Source organism: Podarcis tiliguerta (genome assembly GCF_965153285.1).
Source record: "Podarcis tiliguerta genome assembly, chromosome: 7".
In the NCBI taxonomy this organism is placed as follows: Eukaryota; Metazoa; Chordata; class Lepidosauria; order Squamata; family Lacertidae; genus Podarcis; species Podarcis tiliguerta.
This window is the reverse complement of record NC_139540.1, coordinates 40,126,468-40,149,092: the sequence shown is the minus strand read 5'-3', so window position 1 is coordinate 40,149,092 and position 22,625 is coordinate 40,126,468. Positions and strand designations below refer to the sequence as shown.

Sequence of the window (22,625 nt, the reverse complement as noted above, 5' to 3'; positions counted from 1 at the left end):
ACTACCCAGCTGCACTGCAGTCTCAGAACAATCTGCTGAATGGCAGCAAAGAACTTAATATGAGTGAGCAATCCCATTTTTTGAAAGGGACTTCTGAGTTCAGTGGAAAGCAAAATAGTCCCTTTTTCAGGTGCTGTGTTGGAACCATCTACCTAATAGCTATTTTCAAATATTTGGAGCAGCCAACTAGTTATCTTTCTCAATGTTGATAGAATATGCAAAGAACAAAGAATGAGTGAAGGAAAATGTTGCAGTTGTCACCCTAGATCCAAGGAGCTTGTGTATTTGATTGACAAGCATTAAATCCATATTCCTCCAGGCAATTATTAAAGGAATTGAGATGAAACCACCAAACGATGTATTTCACTGCTATGCTTCCATCCAGCTTTTCAGCTTACTATCCTTGCACTTGTAAACATGGTGCTAGCAACATTAACGATGGAGATTGAGGCTTTAACCAACTTAGCAGAAAAACAGCTCTAACCACAGAGACCAGCTTTTTTTAAACAAAAAACAAAAAACTTGGAACATTATACTACATGCATGAGAAAGCATGAACAATGCTGCAAGTGTTAGCTACCGTACTTCTTATGCTGCTGACATTATATTAATATTCATGCTTATTATTATGGGAACTAACAGCTTAGAGGACTGAAAGGTTTTTTATCTTTGTTCAGGCATGTGTCATCTGCCTTTTGCTATTTTGGAAAACTTGCCTGGTGCTTGACATTAAATCATACCCATGCTAGATGAAGTAGCTCATTTCTGAACCTGGGTATTCACTTATATAAAATATGAGGGAATATTTAGCAATCCATTATCATAGTGGCATTATTATATACATGGTGTGCCATAAGATATGTGCTGTTAATATCTGCATATTTTTCAAGCTCATGAAGAGTAAAACTCCTTTTTAAAAAGAGCTACATGCATTTTTTAAAAAAGCAAATAAAACATAGTACTGTATCCACTTTTCCTGTTTATTCTGTATTTATTATTCCTGTTTATTTGTCCTATTTCATTTCATTAGGGGAGGAAACCAAATGGGAATCTTGCTGTCAGAACACAGAATTTTCTGTAACCCTGCTCCTATCCCCAGTTGAGCCTTATACCATAACCAGGGATGGAGAAGTAATCTGAGTCAGTTCACATTTAAAGACAAACCTACTAAACCTACACTTTCTAAAACAGTTGATAAACCACCACACAGTTATCCTTCAAAATACACATATCCCTGAATTTTGCAATGCAGTTTTCTATCCAAGGAATGTCTACAAAAATGAATTTAGTAAAGTGTACCTATAAATGCACATCTCTCACACACAAACCATTGCAGTAGTACCGGTACTGTTTTCTGGGAGTACTCAAGGGTACAGAGTGCCAACACCTTTTTTTTCAAACGTTAAAAGTGTGGCACTTACTATAACAACTTCATGGTGAATACCAGCACCCTTTTTCTTTAAAAAAGCACTGCATTGCAGTCTATATTATCAGATGCTCCTCATGGGCTGAATAGCAGCAGCAGCAGTTCAGTCAGGCTGGCTTTTGTTGTTTTTCTGACCAAGTTGCTTTGACCTTGCCGGCCAGCCTAGAGATCAGATGCCCTGGAGCTCCAGGCAAGTGGAGACAGCTCAGTCAGACTGGCCTTTGCAGTGGTGATGGGATCTTTAACCTTACCAGACCCAATTATCCTGAACAAAGCCAGCAGTCTGTTGCCTGCTAAGCGCCACCCCAGATATTCATTAGTAAAGACACAACTTTGCACTTCCATCCTCTGTTAGCACTGGATTTCGATTCACCTGACCAAACAAGAGAAGTCCCAAACTGCATTTTAATATAACTTATAAAATAATTGCAATATTGGCAGGTTCTGAAGCATGATAAAGAGATGGTAAAACATGAACAAACAGAAATGAGATTAAATCAGAAGCATGTGTAATTGGCAGATAATAAGGGGGAAGTAGGTTACAAAATTACAAATAAGAATTATAAATAATAACATGAAACCAGGAAATAATAGCTGGCATTTCAATATATCCTCTCCTATCAAGGACTGCAGCTTTAGTTTGTTAAATTGTAATGAAGTATTATTTAAGGGTTGGTTTTTTTTACAATCAATCAGTACCTACATTTTATGAAAGAAACTAGTCCCACAATCGGGATAAGACGTGATGGCCATCACACAGGATGCAAAAAACAGATGAGGGAGTTGGCAAATATTAAGTATCCATTGACAGAGTGACAGGAAATCAAGAGACAATGAAATGAAATGCTTTTTTCAACATTATTACATATGTATGCACATGGGTATATATGGATTGAATACAAAATACAAACATGTATTTTCCAAGCTATAGCCATTATTGTCTCACAGGTTCCTGTGACTTTGTCTTTTGGTACTCATGGCCATGGTAAGAGTCTTGCCCGTGTTTGCTCCCAATCACTTTAGCAGCTGGTAAACCTGTTATGTTTGTGATCTTTTGGTAGTGCACACTGTGGTTGGCTTTTGTCATGCTAGTACAACCACCCAAAAAAAAAAAAAAAAAAAGCAGCAGCAGAAACTGAATCCTGTGGATGGAGGCATATGTGCAGTATGACCAGCTTTTCCACAGGCTGAAATAGCTCAGTGCTACCTACAGCTGCCACATGCTGAAGTGGACACAGTGATGGTACAGTGTAAGTCTTACACTGATGGCAAATTTCCTCTTTTCCATCAGGATTTGCAAAAAGACACTCCCAGAAAATTAGGCAAGAAATGCATGTGTTGATTCATTGTCCTTTAATCAACTAGTCACAGTAGCAGCCGGAGGAGCAGAGTGGGGCAACATGGCTCCCCCAGCTCCCCAATGTTGACATTGCTGCCAGCAACTGAGAGGGTGGCAGGAAGAGCGGCACAGCGTGGGCATGTGGGAAAAGCACTGGACTGGCTCTGCCACTGTACCTGCACTGACCTCGCTACCACCTTGCCCCTCCCCTGGTCCATGTTTACTCCTTGTCCAGTTTAACAGATGGCAGGGCTGGTTATGTGTGCAATCTTCTGATAGCAGTACATTAAGTTTGGCAACCAGCAACGGCCTCGGCCAAGGCAGCTGGAGTCTAATAACACCTGCAGCCGGCCACAGGTCCCCCCTTTCTGTGACACCAGATTATCAGGTCCTTGTCTAGAGAGACAGGGCATCCTCTGCATAGCCAAGGGACCTCCATCTGCACGTGCAGACTTGAAAGTTCCCATTTCGCAGCTGCTGAAAGGCAGAGCATCTCCTAAGGAGCAGAGCGACACAGGAAGTGCTCCTTTGTGCTGCTGCCGCTGCAGCAGGGCTGTGGATGCTGCTGTTACTGGAGGTGACCTGAGCTCACCGAGGCGATGACTGAGCAAGCAGGAAGATAAGGAAGGCGCGCGGCGTTGGTCGCCGGCGTGACAGAGAGAACTCTCCCGCCTCCGCCGGCAGCCCCACACAGGCGCGTGACACACTCCGCCTCTGGGCTGGGCTCTCGCCGTTGGCTCCAGTCCCTCTTCCTTTTTTCGCCCGCCGCTCCCTCGCGGCGCGCCAGGACCGCCCCTCCCCGGAGTAGCCCGCCTCGCCCGCCCGGCTTGATTCACGTGGCTCTCGGGGTGGAGCGGCAGCCGAAGCTGAGACCGAGGAGGGTGGGGAAAACAAAAGGCAGCTGTCAAAGGAGGAGAGCGGCGCGTTTGGCGGCAGCGGCGGCCCAGCCCGGCAGTAGCAGGTGAGTGACGTGCCGCGTGAGGAGAAGAAGGTGGCGGCGGCGGCGCTTCTCTCCCCTCACCTCAGCGCGCGCCTCAGACTTAGTTGCCCGCAGAGCAGCCCGCTGGTAGGTAGCTGGCCGGCTGGCTCCAGGTTGGGTTCGACGTCTGCCTGGTGCGAGGGAACGGGACTCGCTCTTGCCCAGGCTGCCAGGGCGAGGGGGGAAACTCGGGGCTGCCACGCTGGCAGGAGCGACGAGCGGCGCTCTGAGGGGCTTTCCACAGAGCCGGCGAAAGCAGCCGAGGCGCGCGCTTTCCGCGGTGGGCAGGGGCGTCATTGCGCGGCTGAAGTGAAGCTCGGGAGGAAGGAGAGAGAGGAGTTGTTTTGGGTCTGCGTGGGAAGGAGAGGAAGCGGAGAGGGAGGCTCTCGCCACGAAGCGCCAGGAGATTGGCAAGAGGCAGCCGAGGTACAAAGAAGCCCTGTTTGCCGAGAAGGGAAGTCGCTGCCAGCCCCAGGAGGAGCCTCTCAAAACAAAGCTGCCAGGGCTGGGGATGAAACCCGCGGCACTCCCCCCCTCCCCCCGCGCGCCTTGGGTTGCCAACTTGAGGTTTAAAAAAACACCAGGCCAATGGGCAGAGGCAGGATGGGCTAGTGGGCGGGCTCCGTGAAGTTTTGACAGGTCAGGGGCTTTGCTTGGCAGGTTTCAGTGGAGGAGCACAAGGTGGACTAGTGGGCTGGGAGGTGGCCTCAATAGCAGGAGAAATGGCACTACCGCTTGAATCATCTAAGGCTGCATTCCTAACACGGCATCCCTGGAAGGAAGGGAGAAAAGCTGCCAAGAGACAGACTGTGAGCTGTGAGTAAGCTGCCTAAAAACGAAATTGAGGCTTCAGAGTAGACATAGTAAACACCTGCTTCCCAAACACTGGCAAGCACACTGGATAGGCAAGTGTGCAAATACTTTCTAGATAGCAGCGACCCTACCTGTTCCCTTGGAAAAAGGTGTTTCCTTGTTGGGAGGGGCTGGATTGCTTGGTGTAGGAATTGAAGTAGTTCAAGCATTGATCTTAAACTTGCCAGACATTCAACTGAAATGTTAGCTATTGAGGGCATTCTGTGTTTTAACACAGAGCAGTTACTTTCAAACTTTTCAAACTCAAGCTCCATCAAAACTTAGCTGACTTTCCTACCCCAGTCCTAGCCAATCTTTTGGCAACACACAGGGCCCTCCTACATACTCACAGCATTGCTGTGTGCCCAGAGATCTATGGGCAAGGGCCCTAAACCAATGCTGTACTGGAACTGCTTGTGACATTGGCTTTATGTTTAAATGAGCAAGCTTACTTAATCTTGTCACTTCTATAGTGGGGAGGAAAACAGCTGCAGATGCCCCATAGAATCATAAAACTGGGAGGGGCCACAATGTGCTCTTGATTTGGATCATGGCCCAACACCAATTTTCTGCTGCAAACCACTTCTCTGAAATGAGTACACTTGGGGCCAAATAGCAGGCAGGCAGGCAGGTAGGTAGGCAGGTGGCCATTTTCAGCAGAAAACTGGTCTTGGACTCTGACCCTGATCAGGTGCATGTTCTGCATCTGGGGGCCATCACTGCTTTTTCTACAAAGTAAAAACTTCCAGGTGAAGGATGTTTGTTTAAACTTTGGCCTTCAGACTCCCTCCTAAAGCTGGGGAAGGAGGCTGGAATGAAAAGTTCTCTGAGGCACTCATGCTTGGCATTTTCATGTCTGTAATGCTAGATCATTGTAGCTGGGGTGAATGTGTTCCTGTCCCTGCTTTGGTGCAGGTTTCTATCCTCCCCTCAAACTTCAATATGCACGCATGCATGCCATGCACACAGGTGTATTGCACACACACACTATGGGGGGGGGACCACTTCAAAGTTTGCAAATCAATGCCATAGAGAGAGTGGTGCAGCTTAAACCATTTGGCCTCTTTCTGTGGGTGGGCAAAGGGATTCATGCACACACAAATAACTCTGGCAAGCTGTGAACCCGGTGTGTATGTAGAGAAGAGGGTATTTAATTTCATTGGGCTCATTAGTTATCTATTTTAAGACATGCTCATCTTGAAGAACAGCTACATTCATCAAGGATGTCTAAAAGGTTAGATATGATCTGGAGGCAGGAAAAATTCAGTTTCTCACTTCACTTAAAAAAAAAGCAAACTTGGCCTGATCTGTTCAGTGATCTCCTTAACATACCAAGCCCTGTACAAATTATGGATGTTGTACAAATGAGCAGAATAGCTAGAAAAATAATATTTCTGTGCTAGCTATTCACTCCCCCCCACCCCAGCTCTGCATAGTTCATATAGAATTGTGTATGGACAGTACTACTGCTAGATGTGGAAATAATAAATCTTTGGTTGCTTTGAGTTACAGTCACTCTCAGGATTATTCTGTCTTAAAATCAGTAAGGGCTGCTGATTTATTTATGCTAAATGCTTTAGTTAGGTCTTGCTGTTGAGCTAGAGAGCAAGTGTGTGAGAGAGAGGGGAGAGAGAGAGAGTTTAATAAAAAATTCAGTAGATAAAATGCACAGCTGTTTGAATTGAACATTAACTGGTGTGACCTCAGCAGCTAGTTAACATCCAAGATTCCCCTGTGCCCTGAAATATTCCAATATATGTGTTATCTCCAGCTGGTCTCAGGGGCAGTAGGTATATAGACTAGGTTTTTCCAGGAAACCTTGTTCTCCATGCTCAGTTGTATGATAGGAATAGTAGTAGAGTCTAACAAAAACACAGTGGTGTTTTTAACTGAAAGTCTTTTTGACATTATTCTTGATTCACAGTGGAGAAAAGTAAGATACAGTTTGTTCCCATGCTGAATTGAAGGTGCTGGTGTTTACCTTTAAAGCCCAAAATGGCATGAGATCTGAGTATTTTAAGGACTGGCTTCTTCTTGCATTCTTCCCTGCATGCTCTGTTCATCAGCAGAGGCTCTACTGTACTTCAGACCTTCAACCCTGTGAAGCCCAGTGGGCAGCTGCCAGGGAAAGAGTATTTTCTGTAGTGGCACCTACCCTACAGAATGCTCTGCCAACTGAAGTCTGCTAGGCTTTGTGTCTCAGGAGACCTATAGAAACTTGGTTCATTTGAAAGTTTTGAAAGTTTTAACCACTTCCCCTATATATATGAAGATGTTAATATGCTGATTTTTAAAAATTCTTTTTAACTTTTATTGATTTGTTATCCACCTTGGATACCTTGTTTTGATTAAAACAAAGTACGTTGTTAAATAAATAAACCTTACAGAAAAGCAGGAAGTATCTTATAAAGGTGTTGCAGGGCTGTGTGTGTGTGTGTGTGTGTTATGTGATGGTTGTTTTTCTCCTCTGCTGATCCTGCTAGTATGTTTGAAATGGGAATAAATTTTACGTCTGGCTTGTAGATGTTTAGCATATCAGTGTGACAGGCACTCTCAAAAGCACTATGATCTTGGGGTGGGGGGTGCAGGGAAGCAGGCATCTGAAAGTGCCATAACAGCCACAGGGGAGGACCAAGGCATATTGACTAATGTCAGGAATCATTTGGCTACTAAATCTTATTAAAGGCACTTTGTTCCGCTGTTTCTTGCAAGGGAAGGTGGCATTAATTGAGAGTGCACAGCTGATGCTGCCATGTAGAAAGTAAATGCAACAACTGTAGGTGGTAGAAATCCTTCCTGTAATTAAGCTGTGTTAAATTAAGTCATTTAATACTGAAGAATAAACTTACTTTTAGCTGGGTCCCCCCCCCCCTTTGGCTATACAACTGATGAATAGGCTGGAATGAGGTCCCGTCCTGGTTCATCTAAAGTTAGCTGTAACCAAATTCCATTGTAGCCAATGGGACAAGTTAACTGAAAACAGTGAGACTTCTGAGTAAATATACATAGGATTGCACTAGCTATATACAACTAGCTATAGATGGATTGGGACCGTTGTATTTATTTGTCATTGTATACAGTATCAATACCTTTTGATTATGTAAACTAGAAATCTTTTTGCAGTAGCTGAGTAGCAGTTAACCAGAGTTGCTTTTTCTATGGACCCTGAGAGACACTAGGAGAATTTGCTACTTGGTCTTTATTGAGAATAGCAGTGATAAAAAGGCTAAAACTACAGCAAAACTTCATGTAAGATTCTGCAGAAGAACTTAACTTGGATAAATTATTAACTTCACAGTTCTGTTTCCTACACAGGCACATCTACTGATTGTTCCAAACAGTGGCTTACATTGCAATGTTGAGAGGGATAATATACCCTTAAATCCCAACAGTATGTGGGAGCAGAGGTGTATCTAGGGCTTGGTTAGGGCAGCTTATGCCAAAGGCCTGTGGCTCAGAATGGCTAGAAGAAGCCTGTTTGCCCATCCACATGCTTCCTGGGTTGCTCCTCTGCTGCTCTAGGAAACCGGGCAAAGTGCACAGGTTCCTCTGGCAAGGGCACAAGGGATGGAAAGGTGCCAATACAGCTCATTGCCAGGGGCACAAGGGAGTCTAGGTACGCCTCTGTGTGGCAGATCTGCTTATTTTGGTACAAGCACATTCTGTTGCACTCAGATGCATGCTCACTAGTTTGCAGTCAAACAAAGGTATATTCTAAAAGTTTAAAATGGGATATGGATTCCCTTATTTTAACTGACGTCCAGGGCATCTTTTAACACCACCTGTCCTAACAAGGAATTAGATGGTGGTCAAATTTCTTATACTCAAACAAATATCCTGTTTGTTAAAAGCATGGCTCATTCAAAAGTTTGGCAAACATTACTTTCTAATGGCAACAAATACCCATTTTGAGGGGGTAAGATATAATTGAACTACATCCATGCATGTTTGAGACAGTTTCCTTTTGGGTGCAAAGGATGTACAGTGGTACCTCGGGTTACAGACACTTCAGGTTACAGACTCCGCTAACCCAGAAATAGTACCTTGGGTTAAGAACTTTGCTTCAGGATGAGAACAGAAATCACGCTATGGCGGCGCGGTGGCAGCAGGAGGCCCCATTAGCTAAAGGAGATTCTTCAGGTTAAGAACAGTTTCAGGTTAAGAATGGACCTCCGGAATGAATTAAGTTCTTAACCCGGGGTACCACTGTATACCTTTAGAGATAAAAGGCCAAGACATTTCTATTTAACATCTCATACTTTACATATTCTTTACATAAAATATTTATATGTCTATATGTTCTCTTTTAAAAGTCTGTTTATGAATAACTTTGCAAATTAGGCCAAGCCTTATTTCAGAATGAAGAGTATGCAAGTCAGATTGCAGGTGATCAAATGCTACATAGTCTGGACCCATTTCTGTGCAGGTGCCTGTATGTCTTTCATAGCCACCGCTCCTTTTGTTTGCATTGTGCCTCACCATATCAATTAGGACTAGGGAAATATGGAACAACATTGTTAAAGCAATCAGCACTTAGGTATTCATTGTCAAACACTGTAAACTCTTGAGTGAAACTGACAAGGAGCTGATGTGGTAGGGAGTGCTTGGGGTGTGGTGGAAGTGCATTTGCCACCACATTCACTGCGTTATGAGGCATGTTTCTGAGGCAGATAATTGTGCATTCAAACCACCTCCACCCTATTATAGTGCAATCCTATACACACCTACTCATAAGGATGTCCAACTTAGTTCAGTGGGGCTTTCTCCCAGGAAAGTGAGCACATGACGGCAATTTTAGAATATATGTCTGTCTGCACCTTGAGAAGAAGCAATTCTTTGGTGAACAAGAATTATGCCAGCCACTCTAATGTGCCTTGTACATGATGTGTCAGAATGCAACTCGCAGTGGGCCTGTCAAAGGAGAAGAGTATCTGCCCTTATGCCTCTTCTGTCAACAGCAAGCCTGGAATCTACATTTTATTGTTCCAAGGGAATACTTTAGGACAGGATTCAGACATGACGATTTGTTGACCCCTTGTTGAAGCCTATGATTTGTGACAGTGTTTAATCCTACTGAGTCATATGGGGGGAGGTCACTGGAGGTCTACTGAAAGAATAATATAAGCAGGGTGGAAAAGCAGTCACTTAAATTTTTATCCTGACCCCTTCCCCCCTCAAAATACAATGTTTTTAGAATCTATCCTCTTCTAGGACCTTCCTCTAAATAGGGTTGAATGACGTTAGGGACTGAACTGTTTGTTATCACAGTGGAAAGTCAAATAGTTTGCAGCAGAAGTAGGCAACAAATTACTCACAGGCTACACCCAACACTGAGTATGATTCAGAATTATGGGGATCCTGCTTTGAACTTGCTCCACTTCATGGGCTTATGTCAGGAGTTAATTTGCTCGTATGGTGGGCAGCTCTTATCTGCTAGCTGCATAAGTACTTTGCTTTTAAATATGAGTAAGACTGAAGTCTGGGTTTAAAAATAGTTTTTTGGGCAATCAGCCACCAGTCTGTTGCTTGTGTTATTCAAGGTTAGATTATTATTAGTAACCCACCAACAATGTGTGCTGGACATTGTACAGCACGCAGAACTGACTGGGTCACTTGAGCTGTGGGTTTTTTATGCTAAATGAGATGAACACAATTTCAGAGAAAAGGATCTGTGTTTTATAGTAAAGTTAAGGGAGTTAGATGGTAGCAGACAGTGAGCACAGAATGAATAAATTTGGGCAAAGTCCAAATAAGCTTTGAGGAAAGACTTAAAGGGAGGGATGGAAGGCAAATCCACACTATACTTTAGAACATGTCCAACACACATTTAAAAGACATGCCTTGCCCCTACAATTCCCAGCCACGTTAGCAAACTGCAGTACCCAGGATCATTAGTCTATCTTGTGGGGCAGAACAAAAGAAAACACATCTGCAGTGGAAACCAGTGCTAGCCTTGTGTTGTCAAGCAGGTCTGGTGAGCAAGGACTTGGTTACTTCTAAGTTCTGTACAACTCTGGGCACCCTGATGGCACTATGTAGACATAGAATACTAATAATAGTAGATGCTCTGAACAAGAGAATAGAAAGGGGAGAAAGGGAAAATCATGGAAGAGTATTTGGGGACACGGGCAGACAACTTTAGAGGTAAGGACCATGAACTTAAAGTAATGTGCAAAATTAAGGGGAGAAATGAATGGACAACAGAAATTATGGGAAATCATTTAGTATAGGATTCCTGTGTTATTTACTCCTAAAATACACACCTAAAGTTTGTGAATTACGGTCCTCACTACTGATTTTGCTTCATATGGCATCTAGGACAGAAGCTGGCTAACATTTTTGCATCGCTGATTGTTCTTTCAACCCTTAACATTTTTGTAACTTAAGCTAGCTTCCCATGCTCTTTTAATCATCCTGTTCTATGATTAAATATGTCAAGAGATATAAACAACTCAGTTTGTGGCTTCAGAGTAAGGGCAGAGCTGGTGCTCCACCCAGTATACCCAAGCGTGGGGGAAATGCTGCAGAATAAATTATGCATGAATGACTCTGCTTTTGGAGCCCTTAACAAAACATCAGAAAAACAGGTTAAGAGAGGTGCTGTAATATAGGTGGTGTTTAACTAGGAATGACAGCTAAGTCTTAAAAACTAGGGGACACTATCGGGACTCAATGCTCTGGTGGGAGTGAGGACTTGCTAGTCAGTAGACATGCACAATACTGCATTGTTCTTGAAAGAGACAGTGGTGAAGGAACTGCCCAGAAGAATTTTGGCAGGGGATTTTATTCTGCTGCTATTGTCTCTCCTTTAGTTGTTCTTCTTCAATTTCCACATGGATTACAAACTGACTTAAAATTCAAAGGCACAAACAAATTCAAAGGCTCAAACAAATTCTAAGGCTGAAAGCCACCTTTATTCTGAATAGCACTCACAGCAGATTAGCCACAAGGACCTGCTGACTGCACAATGCTTGGAAGTTGACCTATTGCAATGGAAAGGCCACATAATATTGGTAAACTACTGTGAAATAGGATTCTGAAGGTTGAAAAGGTAAGGAGAATCAGTTGCACTGTGGGTGATTAGAGTTGGAGTTTAGGAGAGGGGGACTATCCTAGTAAATCCATTTGTGGATATAGCCCTGAAATAAAATATTCTGAGAAATATGCCTCTTTGAGAATTCAGCACCATTAAAAGGTGAACACTGCAGGGGACTTTGAGCTTTGGTGGTTGGTGCAGTTCTCACTTGATAACATGTAAATGTGGCAGCATCTCTTTCAATGTAAGGAGTCAGTTTGGATCCCTGGTTCCTCTTTCAAAAAAAATCTTCCAAAAGCAGCCCAGCGGTAAGAGAAACCTGAGTCTGAGGTGTTTCACAGGCTATATCTGAAAACATAAACTTGGATCAGGGGAGATGTTGTCAAAATATACCACAGGACATGTTTCACTTTCAAGTTGCATTTCTCTCTCTTTGAAATACCCTTAGCCACTACAGATATAGGCCAATTTGGAAATGAACTTTCCCTTGCTCAGTTATTTAATTTGAGAAGGAACAGATATGAGTTTGACAAATGGGCCTTGCAGAACGCCTGAAACTATCCTGCAAGCCAGATTTGCACCTGGCCATTCTCACTCTAAAGACCTTTCTGACCTTCCAACCATTTCCCCCACTCTCTTATCAGCATTTGAAACAACTTGTGCATCCATTTTAACTGCAATGGAAATATTATTTTTAGAATCACTGTTCCACCAGGGGCGCTATCCTGTGCCAAATAATACATTTGTACAGCATACCCAAAATACCAGAGCAGGACAGTACTACTACCATTTGCATCCCAAGGCGGTGTTTGACTCCAGTAGTACAGGAACTAGACTGAGATCTTGTACAGTGAACCCAAAGCTATTGCCATAGCAGAATGGAATTGCAGGACTTTGCAATTAACTGTGGATAACAGTAAACAGGATTTCTGCCAATGTGACAGTGTGCTTTTGTAGGAAATTTTGCAGTGTTTGAATTACAGGGGGAAGCCCCCTTAACAGCATGGGGACCATAATGACTAAAATGGATGTGGGGGAGAATCTGGGGCTTCTGGATTTCATTAATGCCTCCCTAATTAAAATACTGAAGTTTTTACCTTTTAGTCTATCTAAGCAAATAAAGCTTGTCTGTAGTGCAACTTACTACAGCCTAGACTTTTGCCCTAGACTTCAGTAAATGAGATATTAAATGATAATTGCTAAAATATAAACAACTATTTTCAGTTAATTTCATCTTTATCAAAGATGATAGAAATATGACTCAGCTCATATCATATACGCCTTCTATCAAACTGCGAAGTTGCATTTAATTTTAGAGTAACCTTTCTTGCAGTTATAATGGCACTTATTCTCTGAGTTGTAACAGCTTTGTAACTTGGAATAATAGTAGAGTTGGAAGGGACCCCGAGGATTATCTAGTCCAACCCTCTGCAGTGCAGAAATCTTTTGCCCAACATGGGACTCAAACCGACGACCCTAAGATTAAGAGCCTCATGCTCTACCAACTGAGCTACTCCAACTTGTAGCTGATCTCTTTCTTTTTATTAGATTAACATCAGAAAAAGATTCCTTCTTTTACATCTAAGTTTAATACTTAGTTTCACAATCTGGTATGACAAAGCAAAGCTAAGGCCACCTAGCAAATGAAATGCTTAAGGGAGGAAGTTAATGACTTGGGAAAGGAGAACAGGACATGCTTGCTATTACTTTCTGTATGCAGCTAGACCTAGGGAAATTTTTAATAATACACATTCCATTACTTTCACATACAACATCTCAAGTTCCCTATGGGATCCTCACTAAAATGGTGAAGACATCTTGAAATTAACAAGTATTGAAGGACAACATTAAACTTCGTTAGATGGGTTTTAAACCACATTTTCCTTATACCGTATGCTATGGTACATGAGTCATTAAATCTGTTCAAAGAAATTGTGAATCATAGTGCCAAACAAACAAACTTTGAGTTGAAGCTATTTATAATCAATGGTATTTCCCAGGAGTACAATTTTTAAAACTAGCTAAACCAAAGCTTTTTTCTATAAAATTGCAGTGCAGAGGGGTAAAAAGAAAGCAGGAGACAGCTCTATCCCCTTCTTTCTGAATGCCCCAGGTGGGGCAGATCCACACCATACATTTAAAGCTTATTCAACACATATTCAAAACACATGACTCCAGCCCCCAAAGAATCCTGGGAAGTGTAGTTTAAGAGTGCTGGTAATTGAAGCTCTGTGGGGGGGGAAACTACACTTCCTAGGATTCTGTGAGGGAGTCATGTGTTCTATAGTGCATTGAATAACCTTTAAATGCATGGTGCTGTTAGTTACAGTGTGCTCCTTAGCCATGGCGTAAGTTACATTGAATCCAGTGGGGCTTACTCCCAGGTAAGCAGAACTGCAAGCATAGTTACTTCCTTCCCTGTCTCTCCTAAGCTGTTTTCTTCTTTCTTTTCTCTCTTCTAACCAACTCCTAATATCATCCAGCTTGACTCCCAAGGCTACTAGTTAAAGTCTAGTTAAAAATCGAGGCAAGAAATAGTTAGTTTGTGATGCTGAAAATATGGATATTGATTTATGTAGCAGTAAAGACCTATCAATTTTACTTCTAAATTCATCCCTCCGAGTTTAATAGAACTTACTCCAAAGTAGTTATTAAAAGGTTGCAGTCTAAATAATACTTTCAAACTGTCTCTTACTTTCTTACTTTCTTCCAAAGCTAGATAAAGATATCAAAAAGGGAAAGTGTTGGTAAATGAGGGGCTTCAGAATAAAGTCCTTGCTTGCTAATTCACTTCAGGAAGGAAAGCCCTGTCATCAGGCTTAAACAAAGGAAGTGGTTAAGGTAGTAGTTGGTGGGCTGTTGCTTGTGCAGTTCTTGTTAGGAAATGCATAGCCTGTGAAAGTATATGAGACAAATGTAAAATGTTAGGGACGGACGTGGCTAGATGTTGGAACACCACCAGATAGCTCATATGTGGATTCCACTCCAGAAGGCCTACAGACAGTATTCTAATCTCAGTGATGGCATAACTGATGAAAAGTCAGAATTACTTCCCCATTCTGGGTAGGAACTAATGAGATATAAAACAACTTTGGCTATGACAGAGATGTGGGCAAACCAAGAAAGTGTGAAAAATCACTGGGCTTTTTTCTTTTCTTTTTAAAGCAAACTAACATTGCTTTAGAAATTACCTTCTGTCAGACTTCTCATGTTTTTTTAATACAGCATTGAAATAATGAACAGCAATGGATTGCAGTACTCCCAGATACACACCATTTAGCTGGGCTAGGAGTGGTGCCTATTGAACTCAATGGGGCTTATTTCTGAGTAAATGTGTCGGTGTGCATCAGGTCACATGTAGATCATAAATTATAAAATAACGTCTGTACATTGGTTGTGTAGTGTGGGCTACTCTTTCTCCATACCCTTTAAACTGATACACAAAACCTGTTTGCCACTCCACCAGTACAGTCGTACCTTGGGTTAAGAACTTAATTCGTTCTGAAGGTCCATTCTTAACCTGAAACTGTTCTTAACATGAAGCACCACTTTAGCTAATGGGCCCTCCTGCTGCCGCCGTGCCACCGGAGACGATTTCTGTTCTCATCCTGAAGCAAAGTTCTTAACCTGTGGTACTATTTCTGGGTTAGTGGAGTCTGTAACCTGAAGCGTCTGTAACCCAAAGCGTATGTAACCCAAGGTACCACTGTAAACAAAACCTGATTGGGATGATTGTGCTGGCTGGAGCAGATGGGGACCTCTGGAAGGCATGAGGTTGGGGAAGGCTATTCTATGCTAACTCTAGGCAAAGTTAGGAAAGGTGAAAATGTGAATCTCTACCCCATGAGCAGCCTTAGAAAAGATGCTTCTCTGGGTGGCTTGCTGTATTTTAAAGAAAGCTTTAAAGCACTGTATTCATCCTTATAATTGTACTGTGGTTTGCTTATTGCCTGATTTTGTGGTTCCCATGCCAAGGCACTTCAAAATCTTCACTGTATGGAATAGCTCTTTAAACGCCTCTTATGCTGAATAATGCAAGGTAAGCAACGGAGTTAGTTTTTTATATCCATCTTTGCAGAATGTAATGGACTCTCTAGGATTTAGAAACACTGCAAAACTTGAGTAAAGAAGTGGATGCCATTATTTTCTTGTGCATCCCATGTAAGAAAGTATTAATACTATCCTTTCCACGTGGAACTCATAGGGGCTGCCCTGCATCTAATTGCATGCTTGCTGTAGCTTAGAGTCCTTTGATCCTAACTGGTGTCATAGTGCCTTCTACTGTAATACCTTTTGATTTTCTGATGTCCTACACCAGCACATGCTGGTTGGGGTTGATGGGAGTTGTAGTCCAAAACATTAAGAGGGTACCCTTTGGGCAAAAGCTGCCCTACGCTATGCAGTGGTTTCAGAGCATCCAAGATACATCTTAACCTGTTTATGTTAAGTGTGCCTGCATTTACCGTATTTTTCGCTCTATAAGATACACCAGACCACAAGACGCACCTAGTTTTTGGAGGAGGAAAACAAGAAAAAAAAATATTCTGAATCTCAGAAGCCAGAACAGCAAGAGGGATCACTGTGCAGTGAAAGCAGCAATCCCTCTTGCTGTTCTGGCTTCTGGGATAGCTGCGCAGCATGCATTCGCACCACAAGACGCACACACATTTCACCTTACTTTTTAGGAGGGAAAACGTGAGTCTTATAGAGCAAAAAATACGGTAAATGGAGTTTGTGCATTGTAGCAAAAGGTCATCAACTGTCTTGAAGAATCAGTTCTCTGGACTGATTCTCCCTTTCTGTCTATCAGCAACTTTTCTCACTGCAGCTCCTCCTCTGTTGCTGCTACTTCCTGTATTGGTTCTGCAATGATTGCTGCTCTTTCTGAGTCAGTATTAGAACACATGTCTTTCTTACTCTGGGCTTTAGGGCATTTTCCATATAAAGCATGGACTAGAAGAGAGTTTATACAAAGCTGTTTGTTATGGAGGTGTACTACATTTTGTTGGTTGTAGCAGTGATAAAGGAAACTTAAATTTTAAAAGGCCTGGGTGAATAGTAAGGTTGCTGAAAAGAAGACCAGGCAATGCCCTTTATTCAGCGGATCTTTCTCATAGAGATGTGTGCATAGCATTGCAACATTGAGCACATAGCTGTATACACACCATACATTTAAAGCACATCTGCACCCCCTCCAAAAAGGCTCTTGGGAGCTGTAATTTACCTCTCACAGAGCTACAGTTCCCAACACCCACAATTCCCATGACCTGGTGTGGGTGGGTGCTTTGTATGGTGTGTATGCAGCCACAGAATGACAAACCCTTATCAAATGAAATCCTTAAATTTCTAATACCCTCCTGTCCTTTCATGTCACATGATCAATGCTGCCTTGATCTCCATTGAGTTCCTCAGTGCAGAGCCACTAGATATGCATACGTCAAATAATGCTATCAGTGGTTGTAATCCCAGGTACAGATACGGCTGCTAACCAGGAGACATCTCCTGTTGTTAGATTGTCACCTCGTGGTTCATTGCTCTGCAGTCTAGCTGGCAGCTGTTGTCTCCTAAAGGATTTGGGTTGAAGAAGAAATGAGTGTGGTCTGACTTTTGTAGCAGAGAGCAGAAACTGCAGAACCTAGATACACATAGCTGAAGTTCAGTTTGCAGTTACAGTATCTGAAACATTTTTACACTGCTTTTCAATTTTGTAAGCACACTAAAATAAACTTTACCACTAAGGTGTTTGACAGTCTTTTTTGGTCCAGTCAGATGACTGTAGGTTGAAACTGTTCTTTGTGCTCAGTATTGCATACTGTGTATATTTACACACAAAAAATTACTCTGCAACAGTCTACTGCAATTTAGTAATAATATTTATAGTCATTTTGTGTCATTTACAGCATTGTGTTTGAGTTTATTTAAATAGCATAGTGACATTTGTCCTCTTCTGATAGTTGTTTGTGATAACTATTATGTGCTATTTGTACTTTTACTTCAAAGTTTCAATAACTAATGTTTATAATATCTGAGTAACTGTATAATATTTAATTACAGGTCTGTGCTTAAATCAGATTTCCTTATCCAAGTGAAGTTTTCTGAAACTATTAACTTTTGTTGCATAAGATGTAATTGTCAAAAAGATTACACATTTGAGGTTTCTAATAAGCCTGCATTTTATGGTTTGATTCATGTGTTTTGCAGAGGTTGTTTTATGCTGAGTTTGTTCTGGGCTTCAGCTGGCAAACAAATGTGATGGAAAAGGAAACAGAATACTTTGATAAGGTTGCAAAGTGATAGGACCTAAAACACTGATGATTTCTTGGCAGCCAGACATCTTCCTGAATGGGGACATAGATATTGTTTTCTTCTACTTGAAAAGAGCTACTGGTTACTGGCACTGCTTTTGTTCTTTGAAATGAATCACACTCAGTTGGATGGAGCCGTTAATCCATTTCCCTTTCAACTGACCTATTAGAAAGCAACCCTTCTTTGTTCCTGGCATTGCTGATCATCTGTTGAACATCACTACAAAATACAATTCCTTACTGCATTTCTACATAGAACAGATCCCTGGCTTGTTTGGTGTTATTGTTGTTGTTTTTTAAAAAGTAACAACTCTATCCTTTTTGGAATAGGGATACTTTGAGAGCCAGTGTGGTGTAGTGGTTAAGAGTGGTAGTCATGTAATCTGGGGAACTGGGTTCGCGTCTCCACTCCTCCACATGCAGCTGCTGTGTGACCTTGGGCCAGTCACACTTCTCTGAAGTCTCTCAGCCCCGCTCACCTCACAGAGTGTTTGTTGTGGGGGAGGAAGGGAAAGGAGAATGTTAGCCACTTTGAGACTCCTTAAAGGGAGTGAAAAGCGGGATATCAAATCCAAACTCTTCTTCTTCTTCTTTACATACTGGCTTCCTTACTCCAGTGGGCTTCTGTCCCCGGTAACTAAGTCACAAGTCAGAGCTAGTAAAATCAGCAAGTAAGATTCCAGACTTCCCATCTGCAAGCGAAGGGATGGTGTCTGATCTCAGCCATGAATAAATGGTTTAAATCAGGGCAGGTTCAGTGTTGAGGGTAGCAACATATATCACTCTGTCCTCCAATTCTTCCTACTGATCATACTCATAGTCTTGCTGTTAGAGATCTGATCATAGCTACAGTTGCTTTTATAAAATAACATTTTTAATGCTGGCTGTAAGTGTAGCTACGTCCTTTTAAAAGTCTCAGTATGTCTTTGGGTTATTGTTTCTACTTCACAGTAAAGAAACTGGAATAGTCCAGATACTTTTAAAGGTTTCATGTAACTTTAGACAGGAAATTTGCCACCATTGTGGTTAAGCATCAGCGGCATATGTGCCCTCTAGGCAACCTTGCCCACAATGCTTCTCTCTGTGGAATGACCCCTTTGTGCAAGACATGGAATGTCTGCACTGCTGCCACTTTGTTGGCAGCATGGGGGAGTAGCAGCAGCACTGGAGGAAGAGAAGGAAGATGGAAGAGGTGGCAGCGGGGAAAATGAGGAGAAGGTGGTGGCAACACCATCCCATCTTGAGATGGTGGAATGTCTTGCACTTGTCCTGCCTGGGCATGATGTTTGTTGGGAGACTTCAAAGTCTGTTGTGTGTAATAGTGTTAAGGTGGATTTCAGGGGATGGTAGGAATACTTAATTACAATAGTCTCTGCCAGATGCAGAATAATTTCAGGATGCACTGATGGTTGCTGAGAAGGAATCGGCAATGGCTGTTTCCCCATGTTTTGAAGAACCTTTCTAAAGATTCTCGGCCTTTTTCCTTTAGCATTTTAAAACGCAGGAAACGCACTCTGGAATGGTGCTTGGATTAATAAATCCATAAATGTCATCTTATACAGATACTTTATACTTAGCCAGACTGTTTGTCCATCTAGAACTGTCTGCTTTGGCAATAGCTCTCCAAAGTCTTGGGAATAAATCTTTCTCAGCCTCCCATGGTACTTTTAATTGGAATAGCCACAATTTTAACCTAGGACATTTTGTATGCATTTATGGACACTCAAAGGTTATCCTGAAGGAAAAAGAAAGAATGATTTTGGGCAGTGCTTTAAATATACCATAGAACTGATTCACAAAAGCAGGCAGTGCTTTATGTTCTCCATGCGAGCATATATTCAGGAACCATAACTTCTAGACTAATAACAGAAATTGCTGTGTATGCAGCTGAGTCCCACTTAACATTTTTCCATGTGGATGTGTGCCTCAGTGCATGATCACTTGCTGCTAGGATCTGGGCCTTGGAGCAATGGTTGGACTGGGAATAGAAATGCAGAATAGAGGCTAACTTTGAAACAGGTTGCCTCTTTTGATTTACAGAGCTGTCTCTGGACAAAAGCAAATGGAGCAGGGCCTTTTCATGTTATTATATCAGTCAGTTAACCTGGTGTTCACTTTAATAACCCCTGACTCCTTGATACTTCAGAAAGTCAAGTTCCTGGGGCTGAAATACCACAAGAGTGTTCTGATAAGATATTTGTGAGCAAAACTACATAGCTGGGAGCCAAACTCGACATGGTGTTAGATGTGTGAAGGCATCTGTCTCTTTCTCTCCCTTTGGCTGAAAGTAGCCGTTAAGGGCCTTCCGCCCTCCTGACACAATCTGATCCAACTTTGAATGCCCAGTGGCTACAATTAGCAAAAAGACTGAGAGAGCAAAGAGACATTGGAATTGTATTAATGCATCACTGATGTCCTACTTAATTTGACTGTGAGATAGATAGCTTTTGTTCAGTTAAGTTCAGCACAAGAAACTACATCAACTAGTATTCTAATCTGGAAGCAGTTTGGATAGCTTTGCATAGGCTTACTTACAATTACAAAAGGCTACCATGTATGTGAACATACTTGTTCTGCTTGCTCTGGTGTCCATGGTTTAATAGTAACCAATAAAATATTTATGACTGTATTCCTATGGATATGATCACTTGCCTATGAAAATTTTGAAGACATCTTTAGACAGCATGATGGAGAACTTCGACAGTTCTGCCTGTGGCCTTGAGCGAATTCTATAGATCTTGTTATGGAATGTCAGGTGCTGCAAGCTCTTAACTCACTGTGAAATCAATTGAGCACCAGAGGGCTCAAGTGAGAGTTGTTCAGATGAATGCTTGTCAGGCTCATTGGTAATGAAAAGTGGTATCCTTGGCCCTGAAGATTAGGGGACATAATGTTGGTAAGAGCTTTAAAGTACATTTATTGCAGAGACTTTAACGGCACTAAAAATAATCTCACATATTGTTTTCTACAGTGAAAAGTTTCTCGTGTTGCTGCTTCTGTGTGTGTCTACTGGGCATTTAAGTGGATGGTTATCAAGTTCTGAAACTAACAATCCAGTCTTAAACAAGTTTGTTTGGAATGAAGTCCTACTAAGTTCCATGGAACTGATTTCATAATGCATGTTTAGGATTGCTGCCTAAACCAGCCCAGTAGCACCGTCTTTATATTTGCATAAGTCATTATTTGACCGTCAGCACTGGAGTAACAATCTAGCAGTACCGGACTGGATCTAGACACATCAAAAAAATGTTTCGGGAAAACGTGTTGTAAACCTCATACAGTGGACCCTCGGGTTGCTAATGTGATCTGTGTGGGAGGCACATTCGAAACTCGCAGTGTTCACAACCCACAGCGCCACGTCTGCGCGTGCGGGTCGTGATTCGGTGCTTCTGCACAAAGCACGATTTAGCACTACTGTGCATGCGTGAGCACCAAAACCTGGAAGTAACCCGTTCTGGTACTTTCGGGTTCAGCGCAATGCACAGCCCAAAATCGCGTAACCTGAGGCATCTGTAACCCAAGGTATCACTGTAATGGGAAAGCACATTGGTGAAAGATGGAACTCCACAGCACCATCTGGTGTCCCAGTGTTATAATGCATTTAAAACACTATTTCTTTACTAATGTAGCTCTGTCCCTGGTGTCTTTGATGTGACATTAACAGAGTTCTGAGTCCTTTACTTACCTGTACAGACTGGTCTGGAATGTCTCTGCAGTTCTATCATTCCCTCTAATAGGCACCCCAGCCCCTGAGTGTGGAAGTGAATATCCTGTATATGTGGACTGATAACATGAAAGCTTGTTACTCTAAAGAATTTATGGACTTTGGCTATTGTTGGGGTGGGAAAAACATATACATTGCATGCGTCCTGAGCAATAGAAGATCTAGAACATCTTCACATCATCTGGGTGGATTCCCCCCCCATGCTTCAGACTTTTTGCTCTTATGTTCTGCCCTTTTGTTCTTATATTACAAGAGCTTAGTGGTTACTTCTCTTTGAGGGCCCCATACCACATAGAAACCACATGGAAGGATCTCACTGCAAGAGCCATGGTAATCCTCCACACTCTGATGCCAGCATCATTTTTTCCATACAATCATGTCCTTCCCTCCCATGTTGTTCCCTACATTCTTATGTTGCTATGGGGAGTGTGGGGTGGAGTAAGAAGGGAGTGGCAGCCATGTGGCTCCTATAATGAAAGAACTGGCTCATAGGCTGGGGCAAATAATAATGATGGGAGAGAATACAGTGGAACATAAGACGATTGTTTGTGATTACTGTGATAGTTCTATGCAATACGTGCAAAAAGCATCCCCCCCCCCCATTTCTCTTCAAAAGTAGATCTGTGTAGCAGAAGACTCACTGTGGCTTTTAAATTTTGTGTGTATGTGAATCAATTTTCTATGGAACTTCTCAGTTCTCTTTGCATTGGTTTTTGGTGGTATCTCCATTTTTTTGTGGTTTTCCACAGAGGTGGATCATGAACAGGACTGTATAGAAAACTGCCATTGATCCAACATCCTAAGATTATCAACTTTTTATCTAATTCACTCCCCCTTTCTAAATCAAGTTCAGTAGTACAGTTCAGTAACCTCAGACTCTGAACTTGGTAGTTTAATAGGGCCTCCCTTCTTTAGATGGCTGTATTGCTTCATTCACTTCAAATTGTGGTAAGCCAACCCTGAT

General features: G+C 42.3%; 1 protein-coding gene across 3 annotated transcripts in view; it reads left to right on the top strand.

Moving 5' to 3' along the window:
• The first annotated feature begins 3,499 nt into the window (after positions 1-3,499).
• The window catches only part of MAPRE2 (microtubule associated protein RP/EB family member 2), a 91,952-nt gene continuing 72,826 nt past the window's right edge, over positions 3,500-22,625 (top strand). Inside the window, exon 1 of one of the 3 annotated variants that reach the window (XM_083451669.1) lies at positions 3,500-3,726. The gene's annotated coding sequence lies outside the window, so the exon portion shown is untranslated. Of the gene's footprint in view, positions 3,727-3,811; positions 3,832-4,497; positions 4,561-22,625 lie in introns of those variants that run through there. The other 2 variants (XM_083451671.1, XM_083451670.1) reach the window with 2 other exon arrangements.